Source organism: Rhinolophus sinicus, chromosome 18, assembly GCF_057876585.1.
Source record: "Rhinolophus sinicus isolate RSI-liver-muscle chromosome 18, RSI-T2T, whole genome shotgun sequence".
NCBI classification, from domain to species: Eukaryota; Metazoa; Chordata; class Mammalia; order Chiroptera; family Rhinolophidae; genus Rhinolophus; species Rhinolophus sinicus.
The window spans coordinates 22,147,162-22,164,859 of record NC_142518.1 but is presented as its reverse complement, the minus strand read 5'-3'; the positions used below and the strand labels follow the sequence as shown (position 1 = coordinate 22,164,859).

Below are 17,698 nucleotides of genomic sequence, written 5' to 3'. Positions count from 1 at the left end.
AATAATTTGTTACAAAGTACAGGCATACCTCAGAGATACTGTGGGTTCAGTTCCTGACCAGCACGCTAAAGCATCACAATAAAGTGAGTAGTAATATTTTTGCCAGTGGAGGGTCTGGCCTTCCATTTGTAAAAAATGCAACATCTGGGGGCAGAGCTGGTTGGGGTGAGCGGAGGAGAGATGGAGATCATTGTGGGTTATGAGGCTGCAGAGGGCAGCTGCAAGAAGAGGGACTCCCTAGGGACTGTGGGCTCACCAGTGCACCTGATTATCAAGGATCTTGGAGAAATTCGTTCAAGGCTTTGAGATCACAGACCAGTTACTCAAGGTGAAACCTATTATGTTCTGAAAGAATTTGAAGAAAAATGTGGTCTTCAAGAAATGCGAGCCCTTGAAAATTTGAAGATTATGATGCATGAAACAAATGAACATACTCTTCCCAAATGTAGAGAAACAATGCAAGACAACCAAGTTCTCCAGAGATTGCAAGCAGCTACTGACTCAGTCTGTAGACTCCCACTGAGGGAGCAGGAATGTAAAAAGAGTTATAATGATCGTTTAATAGCTAATGAATCATACAATCCAGCATACAATCCAGTGGGAGGATTTCATGAAAGAACATGAAATCCTATAATGATAGTATAAAATCCAGTGGGAGGATTTCATGAACGAACAACACAACAAACAGGCTGAAGGGGATGGAGAGCACAGAAAAACTACGGAGAGGCTTAAAAAACAATATGCCGAGATGGAGAAGGACGTAGCAAAATTTTCAGCCTTTTAAGAATTGAACCATAACAATTACAAACTAATGAGAAAACATTGATTTCCCCACCCTACCCCCAAAACTATTCCCACCAAAGCATTTAGCCTCTACTTCAAGCTTAGCAACATATTCAATGGTACTCTTATAACAGAAGAAAGAAAATTCTACTGGAGTCTTAATTAAATGTTTAATAGAAGAGTGCTACATTTTTCCAGTTTTAAGTGCCTACGTATGATTATTTGAATGGAGAGGAGGAGGAGGAAAAAATGGGATAAATTTATTCTTTGTGAATCAGAGTTGGTCTTCTTTTCCATTATCTCAGAGAACTCTAAGTATAGACTTCTAACAGAGAAAAATAATTTCATTCATTCTTATACAGGGTTAATATTAGTTTATTATTGTGGCTTAGAAGGCAGATAAAATGGCTGCTTGTTATAGCCTCGTTGGCTATTGGAAGAATGTATCAAGTGTTATTCCATGAGTAATGTAGACAAAAGCAACTGTCCTTGGAGCAGAGATCACATCTAAGAGAGGTGAGAGTCAAAACCTTGTCTCTACTAAGGCAAAATGGCCATGTTGGTCTTTGAACTGCCTGTTGGGGAAGGTTAGAGATTTTGCAGTGCCACATAATGTCATGTTTCGGTGGATGAGAAGACAGACTGGTTAAGTTCTGTGGCCTTTTAGCACTTAATAGTTTCAGCTTTTTTAAAAAAAATAGTTTCAGCTTTTAAAATGCCATGCCAATAAACCTTAATTAACACCCCCACCCCCACCAAAGAAAAACATGCTTAGAAGGAAAAGCTTCCCCAAAACATAATCGACTTCTGGCCTTTCCAAGAACCATAGTCTTGCCCATAGTATTTACCTCATTTTTGTGTCTGTTTTGCTATGGGTAAGCTTTGTAAGATAAATCATAATGTCTATACATGTTTTAACTGTTTAATGAGTAATCAGCAAAGCCTGCTATAAGGAGTCCCTCTGGAACCATATAAAGATTCTGGTTATGAATATGCCAGAAGTATTTGCCCACATGGCAAATGATCCATTTTAAATGTAAATCCTTTTTAGTGTTTAACATCTGTTCTCATAAGCAGGTGTATTCTGATGAAACATGTAACAGTTCTGTCATCACCGTGATCTTTAAAAATCTGCACTTAACAGTCTAATTGAGGAACTAAGTTCATTTTTTTATTTGCCACAACGAAGCAAAATTAAATACAATAGTCTCAAGAGATTTATGGCAAATGAATTTGATGTATGGATAAATCTTTCAAATACTTTTTTATTGCTCTTCAGTAAAGAAAGGCACAAGAAAGAAAGTACCCAACTCTTTCGTGTTATCTCAGTGTTGCTAGTGCAGAAAACTGACAATGCTGGCTTGTGTAAATTTATGGCTTACTGTCAGAGCTTCATTCTTGGCTGCATGTTGAAAATGTTAAAGTTAATAGAGTTAATATTAAAGTTAACAGAGGGAATGAAAAAAATGCAGCACCTGTGAAGCACAATAAAGCAAAACGCAATAGAATGAGGTGTGCCTATAGACTGGTTCATTTTTTTCAATGAGCATTTATTTGATGCTGTGTTTTTTTTGGTTTTTTTTTTTTTTTTTTTTTTTTTTAGTGGGGGTTGAAGCACTCTGTATTCAACATATGTAGGAAAGACACACATGTGCATGTGTGTCTTCTCTGCAAGTTTACTGTTGGCGAGACCTAGCAAATGACTAGGGAACAAGTAACAAAGCCACCTATTAAGCAAGACTTTGGCAAAGTGGTATAAGCAAGAATACAATTATCAATGATTACAACTCAAGTGTGTTAAGTGCCGAAAAGGAAACATGTTTGGAGGTACTGGACAGTGGAAGGGCCCAGTGCAGGCAAAGATTCCAAGGGGAAGTGATGGGTTCAATTACTCTTGAAGAACGAGATAGGATCTAGGATCTAGGCAGATGGATGTGAGAGAGGTTCCAGGCAGAGGCATGAGAGGGTTTGGCGTGACAGGTGGATGGCTATAACCAGAGCTAAATGAATGCATGATTGGGCAGTATATTAGTTTGCTATTGTAGCAAGTTAACACAAAATGAGTGGCTTAAAACAACACAAACTTATTATCTTACAGTTATGGTGGTCAGAAGTCCCAAATCATTCACACTGGGCTAAAATCAAGGTGTTGGCAGGGTTGTGTTCCTTCTGGAAGCTCCACAGGAGAATCGGTTTCCTTACCCTTTATAGCTTCTAGAGGCTTCCCATTGTCCTCAGCGTGTGGCTGCACATCACCAACCTCGGTCACCATCATATCTCCCTCCCTGACTCTGAGCCGCCTGCCACCCTTTTATAGGGATGCTCGTGATTACATTGGGCCCACCTGGATAATCGAGGTTAAAGTCCTAATCTCAAGAGTCTTCAATTAATCACACCTGCAAAGTCCCTTGTGCCTTGTAAAGTAACATATTCACAGGTGCCAGGGATTAGGACCTGAATATTTCCTGGGGTGAGGTGGCAGGGGGATATTATTCTGTCGACCAGAGATAGGATCATTTTTTTCCTTTGGTTGTCAGAAATTTGCCTCTCCACCATCAATTCTCCTTATTCAAGATGAGTAAGTCCATGTTTGCTTATATATAAAATAATGTTTCCTTTTTTGCCTGCTGTCATCCCATACTATGTATTTTTTTTTTTTAAAGGGAACAGGACTTTATTGAGGAACAGTATGTACTTCCAGGATTTTTTCCAAGTCAAGTTGTTGTCCTTTCAATCATAGTTGTGGAGGGCGCAGTTCAGCTCCAGGTCCAGTTGTCATTGTTAGTTGCAGGGGATGGAGCCCACCATCCCTTGCGGGACTCGAGGAGTTGAACCAGCAACCTTGTGGTTGAGAGCCCACTGGCCCATGTGGGAATCGAACCAGCAGCCTTCGGCGTTAGGAGCATGGAGCTCTAACCGCCTGAGCCACCGGGCCGGCCCCCCATACTATGTATTTTGATTTGTCCATATACATAAATCCACTTTTTTTCTTGCTTATTTTAGACATCCTTTTCTGGACTCTATTTCTACTTTTATCTTTCCTTCTTTTAAAATACGTTTCTTTTTTCATTATGAAGGTGGTAGCTTGGATGACAGCAAAATTAAAAAAATGAAGGAAATATCACTTTTAATTCCTCAATTCCCAAATATTCATAGTTAATATTTGGAGTGATATTTTACCCCATTCTTTTCTCCATGTACCATTTTCCCCCCCTCTGAATAGTGATCATGCTATTTTTAAATAAAATAGTGTATCTTTTGTTTGTTTTACTGACATTATATCAGAGGTAAAAGTTCTAAGATTATTTAGAGGTAAAATCTAAATAGATTTGAATTATTTGCCTGGGAATAATCTATTAGTTTTTCTTTCTTCCCTATACACTATTTGATAATGTCTGATATTTTGTGGACATTTTGTCTGTTGCAAAGCATTAGGGCGATATACTCAGGAATTTATCTATATTACAATAAGGTCTCTTTCTGAGTCTTAATTATTACCCTAGTTTGACATTCAATGTATATAATTTGGATAATTTTCCTTGTATACTGCACTTGTCCATACAGAAAATCACCTGCCAAATTTTCGTTTACTCACACTTTAAATTCAACGAAATTCAGGAAATATTTATTGAGCATGAACTGTTACACAAAGATGATGTTGACACAGCCCCTCTTTAAAGAGCTTATTTATGTAGTTCAAACCCTATCAAGGGAGGCACACTAAGTGTATTAAGATATGTGCAAAGACTATTTGAGAGGCATTGAATAATTTTTCTTTCCATCCATCCCAATTCAGCATCTGCAGCCTTAGCCTAATCTTGTATTTTATTTTCTTAGTTTTTGACCCTCAGCCCCTATGATTGGTCTATGACTAGAACCTTCTAAGCACTCTGGGAGGTGAGGAAGGGGTAGGGATGGGGTACCTTCAATATGGACTTTGGTAATCCACCCTGGCTTTGACCTTGACTTGGCCTTAACCTCAGAGTGGGCATGATGTGTGGCCATTGCACGTTTGGTATTGAAACCCCTCCCCTCCTTCCCACGGCCCTTATTTCTGTCTTCTTATGCCCAATGTTTTGCCAGAAACAACTCAAATGTTGAGAAGAATGAGGTCAAGTAGAGAATCTCTTAACGTTTCACTGGGGACCTGCAGAGAATACTTGCTAAAGTTGTTTTGTAATCGACTAACTTTGGGAAGTAAGAGGATGAAAAAACCGGTTTTTACAAATTTCCTGTTGCAGGATATAATTAATATTTTTTTTCCTCTTGAAAAATAGATGCAAAGGTCTAGGTTCTGGGAGTCAATATTTCAGCTGAAACTACAAGATGAATTAAAAGATATTTTTATACCGTCAGTATCTCTCAGTCAGAAGAATGTTTTCATTTATCAGACTATTGTCTCAAGTCAGATAAAGCATGTGGTTAGAGGAAGAAGAAAAAGTGATCTTTGGGTCATAGAAAATTGGGAACCTGGGCCTGCTTTCTGACGCACCCCTTATCCCCCCTACACTTGGGGAGGTGGCATGGCTTAAAAGAGGACTGGGTCTTGTGGCTTTCCATAGGAAGCCCTGAAAATGTTTTCTGGGTTCTATCAGTAATCTAGAAGCAACAGACACCTGAGGACCTAAAGGGCCCTTGCAGACAGGACAGTGGGCATCTTGTCAGTGACCTGTGGTAACCTGTATCCACTGATGACCAACAGTCTATGACTTGAAGGTCAGCTACAAACTCCTGCTTCACCCTCCACCATTCCTTGGCATTATGTAAAATTTCAGGACTGTGGCACAACCCTGAGAAGGACTGAAGAAGCCAAGAATGACTAAAGTAATATTTTCTGCTACCATGAGAAAATGGAGGTTCAGATTCAGAGATTGAGTTAGAAAGAAAGGCAGAAAGAAAGGCAGAAAGGAAGGAAGGAAGGAAGGAAGGAAGGAAGGAAGGAAGGAAAGGAAAGAGGAAAAAAGAAAGAAAAAGTGTTATTTATTACACACCTGAGTTTGTGGAGTTGAAGTTATAGTAATTAGACCCCTACTCCTCTGCCCTGTCCTAGGAAGAAAAAGCTAAAGACAGAAACCTTCAACTTCTGAAGTAACAGCTTTACGAGAGGGACCAGTGAGAAGCTAGGTTTAGCACTAGTTCCAACAGACAGAAGCTGGGGAGAGGAGGCAATGGAAATAAGGAAGTTTCCTCTCTCTGCTCTCTTCATCTTTCCTTTTCTTCACTTCTCTTTCTTCCTTGCCTTCTTTTGTTTCTTCCTTTCATTTTCTTTCTCTCTCTTCCCCACTCTTCCCATCTGCCCCTTTCCCTCTCCTTTCCTTTGCTTCTTCTCTCCCTCCTTTCTTTCCTACCTTTCTTCTCCGCCCTATTTATTTCATGAACTATATTTCTCTATTTTATTTGATGAAATGCTAATAAGAAGTTAATTCATGCACATTGCACAAAAGAAATTCATTTAACTATACAAACTGACTGGCCATGGGGCGCTCAGATATTTGGTCAAACATTATTCTGTGTGTATCTGTGTGGGCGTTTTTGGATGAGATTAAGATTTAAATCTGTAGACTGAGTAAAGCAGATTGTCCTTCCTAATGTGGGTGGGCCTCAGCCAATCCATTGAAGGCCTGAATAGAACAAAAAGGCTGACTCTCCCCCAAGTAAGAGAGGATTCCTCCTGCCTGACTGTCTTTGAACAGGGACATTGGCTTTTTCCTGCCTTCATACTCAAATTAAAACATGGGCTCTTCCTGGGTCTCCAGCTTGCCCACCTTTGAACTGAAACTATGGAATCAGCAATCCTGGTTCTCAGGCTTTCAGACTCAAACTTACTGTATTGGCTCTCCTGGGTCTTCAGCTTGTTTACTGAAGTACTTGAGACTTCCATAATTTCATGAGCCAATTCCTTATGATAAATCTCTTCACACACACACACACACACACACACACACACACACACACACACACACACGCACACACAGAGGCACACACACACGCCCTATTGTTTCTGTTTCCCTGGAGTTGATTGCATTCCCAGAATATTATTAAACACATTTTTCTGTCCCCTGTATTTCTTTTAAATTAGTAGTTATATCTAGAGGCTTGATCACATTTAGGGTTGTTTTTTCCCCCGAGAATTCATGGGTAGTGTTGTGTCTTTCCATGAGAAGGCACATAATGGCTGCCTGCATATTTTTATTTGAGAAAATATCCTTCCAACTGCAAAATAACAAGTATTATAACTTTTTTTAAAAAAGATTTTATTGGGGAAGGGGAACAGGACTTTATTGGGGAACAGTGTGTACTCCCGGGACTTTTCCAAGTCAAGTTGTTGTCCTTTCAATCTTAGTTGTGGAGGGCGCTCCCGGTCCAGTTGCCGTTGTTAGATGCAGGGGGTGTAGCCCACCATCCCTTGTGGGAGTTGAGGAGTCGCACCAGCAGCCTTGTGGTTGAGAGCCCACTGGCCCATGTGGGAATCGAACCAGCAGCCTTTGGCATTAGAAGCACGGAGCTCCAACTGCCTGAGCCACCGCGCCGGCTCCTATTATAAATTTTTAAAAAATATAGAAAAATATGTTTTCCAGGTGCTACCTCTGATGTCTTTTTTCAATATTTTTACAAGACAAAACAGGATCAGTAAATTAAATTGTCTCTATGATACTTTGAAATGTTTTGCCAAATTTCAATGCTGCAAAACTAGAGCTTTCTCAGCTTTATTCTGATAAAAAATAAATTTATCCAATTAAATATTGGAGTTCCACCAAAGGATTTTTTCTACAAATTGAGATATCCCAAAGCGCAATAGTAGAATATCAAATTTAAATCTTGCACACTATTTGTGCTTTCTTCATTTCATTTGTTTGTTCCAATTTTCTTTTGTCAAAGATAAATTTTCGGTCTTCTTTTTTGCAATTTTTATTTTCAATAACCACAGTATTCTAGAAGTTTCAAATATTTCCAATGATTTTGGATAAAATGAAACAAATTTGAGAGGGCTAATTTCCATAAAAGTACAATATTATTATAAGATACTTAGGTTGATTTACAAAGGAGGTTTTCAAAGGCGCATATATTTCGAAAATCTGACTTATGACAGAAAGCAGAGAAAACTCATACTACCATGTTAAAGTATTTTTAGTTTTCAATATCACTTTCATAACAAACATTTTATAATTCACTTATTCCATCTTTTAAAAAACATTTTAAAATATTTACAGTGTTCATTTCAATTAGCAGACTATTACTCCTTGTTTGGATACAATTATGAATTTTGTGTTCACTATGACCTACTCTGAATATCTTTTTGCTTTATAAGTTTCTTAATTTAGTGAGAACATTGTTTTCACCACGATACTGTGCTCTACCAAAATTAGTAATCATTTTATCTTCTCAAAAGTAAAACCTTTGTCTTCAAAGTTTAACTTTTTAATTGAATTTGTAACAGCATTGATATTAATGTCAGATGTTTTATCTTCAACAGAATGAGCACTCAAGCTTTATTTTAATTACATAAATTGAATAGAAAAAAAATGAACCATTATTGGAATTAACTGATTTTCTACTTGAAGCATCTGGGATCATTTAACTTCATGAAAAATTCCTCTTTTGTTCATGGCACAAGCATATTTATAATGATTACATTAGCTTTTTTATACATGCACAAGAAAACTTGGAACTGAAAATTTGCAAAATTAATTAAGAATGGGTATTTGATCTCAATGAAAAGTGGAGTGTCATGCACCTTCAATTTTTTTCAGTTACGGTTTAAAAATAAGTATAATTTTTTTTCATGGATGTTGAAAACGCAGATTTGTGTTTTCATGTAGTCAGTAATATCATTGTGATTGCTGTGGCTGATGACAAATGTTAATAAATGTTTTTTCTAAAGTTACACATTCACCATTTTTTCTTAAGTAATAAAAATCCAGTTCTTTTTAATTAATTTATTTTTATTATTAGTGTCAGGTGTACAAAACAAGATACTGATTAGACATTTACACGCCTCACAAAGTGATAATCCCAACAAGTCTACTACCCATCTGACACTGTACATAGCTGTTACAGTACCATTGACTATATTCCCTATGAAAACCCAGCTCTTAATTACACTTAATATTCTTCCTTTTTTATATACAAAAAGGTTTAGTACAAAATAAAAAGCATTACTATACAATAACATAAATGGTAGTAGATTCACAGTATTCAACAAATGACAAAACTGTAGCAAGAGTGTTAAGACTTCTTTCTGAAGACTGTGTAGCTTCTTTTCCCCATATGTGTTCATATACACATTACTGATAATTTTCTAGCTTTCCCACTGATCTCACTAACTGTCAGCCTGGTGGTACCATGTGTGTGTGTGTGTGTGTGTGTGTGTGTGTGTGTGTGTGTGTCAACCTGGTGGCACCTTGGGTCCACACTTAGGAGTTGAATTGCTAGGTCATAAGCTATGTGAAATTTCAAATTAAGTATATAAATTCATTCTCATCAGCAACATATAAGACACCTTGCCAATCTCTACCCTTGCCAAATCTTGACATCATTAAACATTAAAATTTTTGCCAGTGGAGTGTATAAAAATGGTATTTCTTTGGGCCTTGATTTATATTTTCCAGATGACTAATGAAGCTGAAAATCTCTACATACATTTAATGGTTATAGGTGTTTCTTCTTTTGTGAAATGCTTGTACGTGCCTTTAACCCATTTTTTTTTTCATTTTTTAATATATCTTATTTTTTAGTTCAGTTTTAGGTTCACAGAAAAATTGAGCAGAAAAGAGAATTCCGATATATCACTTGACCCCATACACACAAAGCTTCCTCCACTATCAATATCCAGCACCCCAGTGGTACATTTGTTACAACCTATGAACCTACATTGACACATTATTATCAGCCAAAGTCCATAGTTTATATTAGGGTTCACTCCTGGTGCATTCTACAGGTTTTGACTAAAATATAATGACATGTATTTACCATTACAGTATCATACAGCGTAGTTTTATTGCCCTAAAAATTCTCTGTGCTCTGCCTGTTCATTCCTCTTAATCTCTAGCAACCTCTGATCTTTTCACTGTCTCCATAGTTTTGCCTTTTCCAGAATGTCATATACTTGGAATCATATTAGGTCTGACAAGTAAGTTCACGAACTTGTTGCAACACTGTTGCTAAACTTTTTGGATGTCAGAAGGATTGTTCATTACGAATTTGTACCAACTGGACAGCGAACCAAGTTTACTATTTGGAAGTGCTGAAAAGGCTGCGTGAAAAAGTTAGACGACCTGAACTTTTCGCCAACAATTCATGGCTCTTGCATCACGACAACGCACCAGCTCACACGGCACTGTCTGTGAGGGAGTTTTCAGCCAGTCAACAAATAACTGTATTAGAACGCCCTCCCTACTCACCTGATCTGGCCCCCAATGACTTCTTTCTTTACCAGAAGATAAGGGAAATATTGAAAGGAAGACAGTTTGATGACATTCAGGACATCAAGGGTAATACGATGACAGCTCTGATGGCCATTCCAGAAAAAGAGTTCCGAAATTGCTATGAAGTGCAGACTAGGCACTGGCGTCAGTGCATAGCTTCCCAGGGGGAGTACTTCGAAGGTGACCATAGTAATATTCAGTGATGAGGTATGTAGCACTTTTTCTAGGAAGAGTTAGCGAATTTAATTGTCTGACCTCATACAGTACATACCCCTTTCAAAGTGGCTTCTTTCACTTATGTAATATGTACGAAGATTGAGATGTTCAGATAGCTTGTGTGTAGTCTGTGGACTCATATTTCTTGCAATACAGGCTACTTTCCCCAGCAATGGCTATGGGGAAAAGGTCAGCAGCCACAACTCAATCTGGGTTCAAGGAGTCACTCAAATGAGTTCAAGGAGTCGCTATGGAGGGAATAACCCCCCTAGAGTGGGGAACCCCACATTTAATCACTCCTTACTCCACCAAACTATTATTTCATGTCAAGGCTTTCCCTTCCGCAATTCCCTCTCCCAACATCAGAACATCTGGAGAAGGCACCAGCCCTAGAAGTTGGGGGTGGAGTGAGGAAGTGACTACTGGAGATTAGTCATTCTGCACCCATTTTCCTCAGATTCTCTGCACTGTTTACGCCTTGTCCTGATTTAACTTCTGAAAACATGCATACCAGGGGTCTGAACTTCTGAAGAGTTTCTCACAGTTTTCTCCATACCCTGATATCATCTTTCAGAGATAATCTCGGCTGAGGAAGCCAGTTGTCCTAGTTCAGCATCTTGGTTAATACTGAAACTGGAACTTGAGGAGTTATTTTGTAGGAATAGGTTTTATAATCACTGCATTTATGTTTTCTCTGTTACTGAGAGTGTTTGAAATGTTCAAACTGCTGATAAGGTGTCTGACGTGTTCAAAGGAATCAGTTACACTCAATCTGTGATTGCAGCTAAATTATTTAAAGAAATTTAACTAAGACAGTGTTTAATCTCTATGTCTTTAAGAATAAGTGACTTTCCCAGTTTTGTTCACTAGACATATACAGTTGATCAATTGAACGTTAAAGCAAAGGCCAGGTGCTGGCAATGTTTTACTCTACACACAAAAGTCTCTCAGGTTTTAAAGACTCCATTAACAAATGGAAATCCATTTAGTCAAGTAAATATTGCAAAATGTTCAAGTATCCCAGTGACCAAAAAATGCAAATTGAGGCAATAATAATAAGAGACCAGCATTTATTAATCAAATTAGCAAAAAAAAACCCCCCACAACAACCCTCAAAACAAAAATCCCAACCTTTGTCAGGATTCCTATTTGGGGGATGTGTGCAATGGATGAATGCTTGAAAGGGATCTTATATCATGGAGAGAAAATATGTTCGTGCAAACCTTTAAGAAATTATATGAAATAAATATTTGGAGTGAAAAATGTCCATGATGCAATTTCATTTCTGGGAATATATCCTAAAGAAATAGTAATAAAGATACATAACAGAGATAACTTTAAAATGTATCAATGTGGTTTTAGCTTTTGTGTACATGACATTTTTAGTTGGCTTGATGCATCCATATGTGTAGTGATGAAAGGAGTGGGGCTATTACATCAGGAATGCAGAGATTTTTTAAAAAAAATCAGTCTTCAAGTTATGACTACCACAATAGAATTTTTGAGGTGACAAAATTTTTCAGTTGGTTTGATCATTAGGCCAAGTAAAGCAAAAGTCACATAATATAAATACAAAACAGAAAAGCACATTGATATTTTTGAAAGAGAAAAGATTTTAAATTTGTATGATTCCCTTTAGCATATTGTTTAGGTCAGGGTTCAGTTGTACAGAACAGGCTGCACTTTAATTCAAGCAGGAAGAGATTATAGAATTGTAGGGAGAACTGAAGAAAAAGACTTTAGTTTGAGCTTTCAGGAACAAGTTACACAACTCACCACCGAACCTGGCCATCAAGACAGCTGCTGCCTCTTAAACATGGTGAGGAAGTTCCTGGCTCCAGAATTATGCTGTTATTGCCACAATCATAATCAGGAAACTGCTACTGTGAGCCCCCAGCTGCGTCATTCCTGCTATGATCCACACAAGCAAAATGAATGCCCTGCATCCTGTCTTTCAAGATTATGACTGGATTCTGAGACCTCTGTTAATGCTGCCACAGGAAATCCAACGCCTACAAAACCATGCTCGCCACCAAAAATGGTATAAACAGCAGAAGCTCTGTCTCACTTCCACTTTCTAAATTTTGCATGGATGCATCTGATGACCTGATTTTAATCACACCCAGAATTCTAATTGCAAGGAAGCCTAGGTTTTGTTTTCTGGCCACTGCGGAACAGGAGGAGGGTGGAATGGATGTTGAATGCCGAGCCATTATACCATGACACTATTAAAAATCCAGGCCCAGGGGACTGCATAATATTGATAACAAGAAATCCTAACCCCAAGGGGATGGTATTAGGATGTGGGACCTCTGGGAGGCGATTAGGTCATCAGAATGGAGCCCTCATGAATCATATCGGTGCTCCTATAAAAAAGACCCCAGAGAGCTCTCTCGGCCCTTCTGCCATGGGAGGACACAGCAAGAAGATGTTTGCCTATGAATCAAGAATTGGACTCTCATTAGTCACCAAATCTGCTGGCACCTTGATCTTGGACTTCCTGGCCTCCAAAACTGAGAAATAAACGTTCATTGTTTAATCCACCAAGTCTAATGTATTTTTGTTATAGCAGCCAAATGTGAACTAAGACATGGCCATTAGGCAACAACTGAAGAGTGTGCTAGTATGAAAGCCTAGCTTCCTTGTTTTATTTTTTTCTTTAAATTTATAGTGTCAGATGTACAAAACAATGTAATAGTTAGACACTTATACCCCGCCAAGCCACTACCCTTCTGACATCTTATATAGCTTCCTTGTTTTTAATTGGGATAAACACTGAGGTATTACACTTTCAGAGTTGCCTTGTGGGATCAGGCTGCAGCCGTCTTCCTAAGGATTTTGCCTACAGTTGCAACCTTGCTTGTCTTCTACCACTTCCTTATGCTGCTGTTCTGTTCATATATATATATATAATTTTTTTTTTTACCAGTTTATTCCAAGAGCACTTCCTTCATAAATCATTTGCACATCAATCTTTGCCTCAGGGAATGATTTTAGGGAACCCAACCCCCAAATGCCCCATTTACCATCAAGGCTCAGTACCCCTATGTGTAGATGAAATACACACAAAATAGAAAGTAGAAAGCCATTCCCTTCAAGCTCATGAGATTATAGGGAGGGTAGAGAGATGGATGTAGGGATCAGGATATCAGTCATACATCCTGATCGCCCCTCTCTAACCTTGGAGTTTAGAATAGGAAGCTACAATAGACACTGCAGAGTAGTATCCATTGTAACCACCTTCTAGCTCACTTTCCCATACAATGAAAGCTGGAAATTTTAAAACTACATTTCCTTGCCTCTAGAGTTCTGCATGTGACTCAGTTTCTTAACAGGAGTGTTCAACTTGGAGGCAGCAACACGAGTTAATGGTTGTATGTGGGAAGAGTTGATCACCTTGAAAGTACAGGGGATGGCACTTTTGACCTTCACCTGTGGTGGAGCTTCTGGCACCCAAGAATGGTCCTAGATGCTATAGTCTCAGTGTCAAAGACCTGAGTGGTGGGTCTGGGATAGAATTGTGTATTTTCCTAGGCTGTATTAATTCTTGATACTTTGATCCTGAGAGTATAGCATCTAGGTCCATTCTTGCATCCTTTCAGAATGTCTAACATATTTCACTACGCATTTTGTGGTAAATTAGTCCATGAATCCTGTTGTCTACAACTAAGATTCCTGGCAGACACAGGATGTATTTAAGAGAGGTTGAAGATAAAGCTGAGATAGAGTCACTTTCCCATTTGCCTCAGATACAAGGGACAACGGAGTGGTTAGACAGAGATAACTAGAGCTAGTACTCCAAAGCTGCTCTTGGTTCTTAAATGGCACCAGGAAATTTCTGCATGTCCCCGATGGGTTGCCTAGAGTCTAATTGGGTAGTATACCAGAGTGGGTTGCTATGGCACTGGTGTCTGTAATTGAGTGACAATCACAACATGTTGTAGATTATGAAAATGGCCACAAAATGTTTCTTTCCCCCTATCCATGCTCTTTGGTAATTAATATACTCTTACACTTGCTTTAGCCAATGGGACATTAGCAAACACGCAAACATTGGCTTGAAAACCAATTGCACAGTGGAGTTTGCCCTCTTTCTGCGTTTGGAACTTGGTTGTCATATGAAAAAACTCAGTTATAGATGATGTAATACAGAATTGTACACCTGAAATCTATGTAATTTTACTAACAATTGTCACCCCAATAAATTTAGAAAATAAATTAAAAAAAAAAGAGAAACCCCTTAAAAAAAACCAAAACAAAAAACTCAGGCTAGTATTCTGGATAACAAGGGATACGTGGGTTACCCTGTTTCCCCGAAAATAAGACCTAGCTGAACAATCAGCTCTAATGCATCTTTTGGAGCAAAAATTAATATAAGACCCGGTCTTATTTTACTATAATACAAAACCAGGTATAATATAATATAATATAATATAATATAATATAATATAATATAATATAATACCGGGTATTATACAATATAAGCTCTTATATAAGAGCTGGTCTTATTCTACTATAAGACCGGGTCTTAATAATATAATATATAATATAATATAATACCGGGTCTTATATTAATTTTCACTCCAAAAGACGCATTAGAGCTGATTATCTCGCTAGGTCTTATTTTCAGGGAAACATGGTAGTAATCACCATTGTCCCTGCCCACGACCAGACATGTGACTGGGGCCCTATGAGGCCACCCAGCCCCCAGCTGACCTGCCAACTGACTATAAATGCATGAGAAGCCCAGCTGAAATCCCTTCAGCCTGGCCCAGACAAGAAACTGCCCAGTAAAATCATGAACTAAATGGTTGTTTTAAACCACTAAAGTTTAGGGTGGTTTATTATGCAGCTGAAACTGACACATATCACGACTTCAGAGGTTTCTCAGGCAGCACTGGTAACTAAGATCGGGTCAAATTGTCAGGAAAACAGGTCACAGATTGCATCAGCCAGAATTTCAGCAGCAGATGCCAGCAGAACACATAGGGATGGGATCAGATGAATCCCATTTTACGCACCCCATCTTTGGTCCCTAGTGCTATGAGGTAGAGTAAGCCCTACAGGCTTCTTAGAAACACAAAGAAAATTTGAACTCTAGGCTCATCCAAATAAAGCTTAGTTTAAATCATTAGACTTAATGGAATTTACCAGGTTGGATTAAAACTTAATTTTTATTCTATATTGTGGGGTGAAGGAAAATATACCAGATACAGAAAATGAAGGAGTTAGTGTAAGGTGACTCAGCATAGGCAAGATAATCTTTTCATAAGTCATTAATTTCAGTATAATTTATTATCATGAAAATTAATGTATGAATTAAATCTTAATTAAAAGAAGGATGTTTAAGCAATCTATGGTATAGCATTTGATGAATTATTTTGTAAAACTGTCTAAAATACCATTTGTGAAGATTATGTAACTGTAGAAAAACTCTGTAATATTAAGTGCAAAATCATGACATAATATTGTATATCCAGTATGACTTATAGTTATGCTTTTATAAAACAAGTCACCTTTGCATAGAAAGCGGGCTGGAAGAAAGGACACATAATATTCAAAGTGATTTTATGTAATGGGTAATGGGACTAGACATGACTTTTTGTCTTTCCATATTTTCCAAATTATCTTTAATGATAACGAAGATAAGTTTGTTGGTTTTGAAAAATTTACATTGGACTATATGATTTTTAAAGTCTCTTCTGGGTCTAATAAGGATTCTAAGAACTCAAAGCCATTCACTGAAAAATGGTTTAATGACATATGATGCTTGTGAAATAATTTTAATTATTTGTGTTTATTATAGCCAGTGCCAAAATATGAATGGTTTATTTGCAGTCAAATAACGATTTATTGTGGCTAGAAGAAGCTACATTCTTACCATTACTCTTTCATTTCTAAGTCAGAAATAATAATCATTAATTCTCGTCTGGCACTGTGGGATATAAGTGAAGACTGAAAAATAAAACAAAATGGGAACATAGCAATTTTAGTGTCTTGCCTTTGTTGAACATATATAGACCCATGGGGATATGCATGTTTAGAAAGTGTCTTCTAGAAACACAAACCAGAGAAGAGAAGCGTCAGGTTTCTAAGAACCAAAGATCTACACTCAACTAAGGTTTTTGTAGGCTTTGTGGATTTTTTTTGCTGCAAGAGAATTCTGAAAAACAGTGTGATACTATATGCATAGACTTGTTTATTTTTAAGAATCATAACATTTTTCTTGTTTAGGAAAACTCTCAAGGAAAATGGAGCAATAGAAGAAGCCAGTTCTTTTTCCTAAGGATGGAAGGTCTTTTAGATATAAATACCTAGAAACCTCAGTGTAGCAATACAGAAAAGGTTATAGGAGAGGAGTGTGTGAGTGTGTGTGTGTGTGTGTGTGTGTGTGAACAGGAATTACTTATTCTCGAATTCATAGCTGTTCAAACTGTGGCCCACAAATCTCTGCTGGTCTGCAAATTATTTTTAGTCCAAAAATAGTTAACTAATACATGTACAGGTACTTGGTATAGGTTTGCCTTAATTGGCTTGTGTTTATTTGTTCTCAATGTTTCTTGAATGTTAACGCTATCTCCCAAGCTAAAGGAGACATACACTGGAGAGGAACTCTCTTATCCACCTTTGTATGCTCCTCCAACACCCCACCCCAATATTCCTGGTGCCCTTAATGTACCAATACTTCTTGGCCCTTTGTGATCTCCGCTATGTGTGTTGCCTTCTGTTAGAGGGATGCAAAACGCATATGCAAGTGGCCCAATGTTTTCTAGGATTTAAAACAAGTTATCTAGATTTTCATTACAGCCACTTTCCCCCTGATGACCTAAGAATCCTTCAGATGGAGGGGTAAGTTCAAATGACTGCTACCACACTGTACTCAGAATCACTACTGCTCCTCAGTGAACAAGGCTTTTGGTATAAGTTTCAGATCTTTATGACTGAGATTAGGTTTCTATGGTCTCCAGCTGCTGCAACATTAATTAATCATCTTCAGTAGCTGTTACTGTGTCAAACTCACTGTGCTTCTTTCCATCTTCAAAATGAGGTAATTCCCAGGAGCATCTCAGTCTTTTATGCAAATAGACTTCTGACCACCTGTTCCAACAATTAGCCAGACATGACCAGACAGGTTTGTATACCTGACTGGTTTTTATCTGGTGCCAGGAATATTACTACTGCTGCTGCAATGGCCACTACCCGTATAATAATACTTGTATGTATATAGCGTTTCACAATTTACAAGCGCCTTTCCAATCCGTTAGTTACCTGAT

The 17,698-nt window shown here is 37.9% G+C and overlaps 1 pseudogene; it reads left to right on the top strand.

Moving 5' to 3' along the window:
• Positions 1 to 848, top strand: LOC109433934 (biogenesis of lysosome-related organelles complex 1 subunit 5-like; annotated as a pseudogene).
• Positions 849 to 17,698: the final 16,850 nt, after the last annotated feature.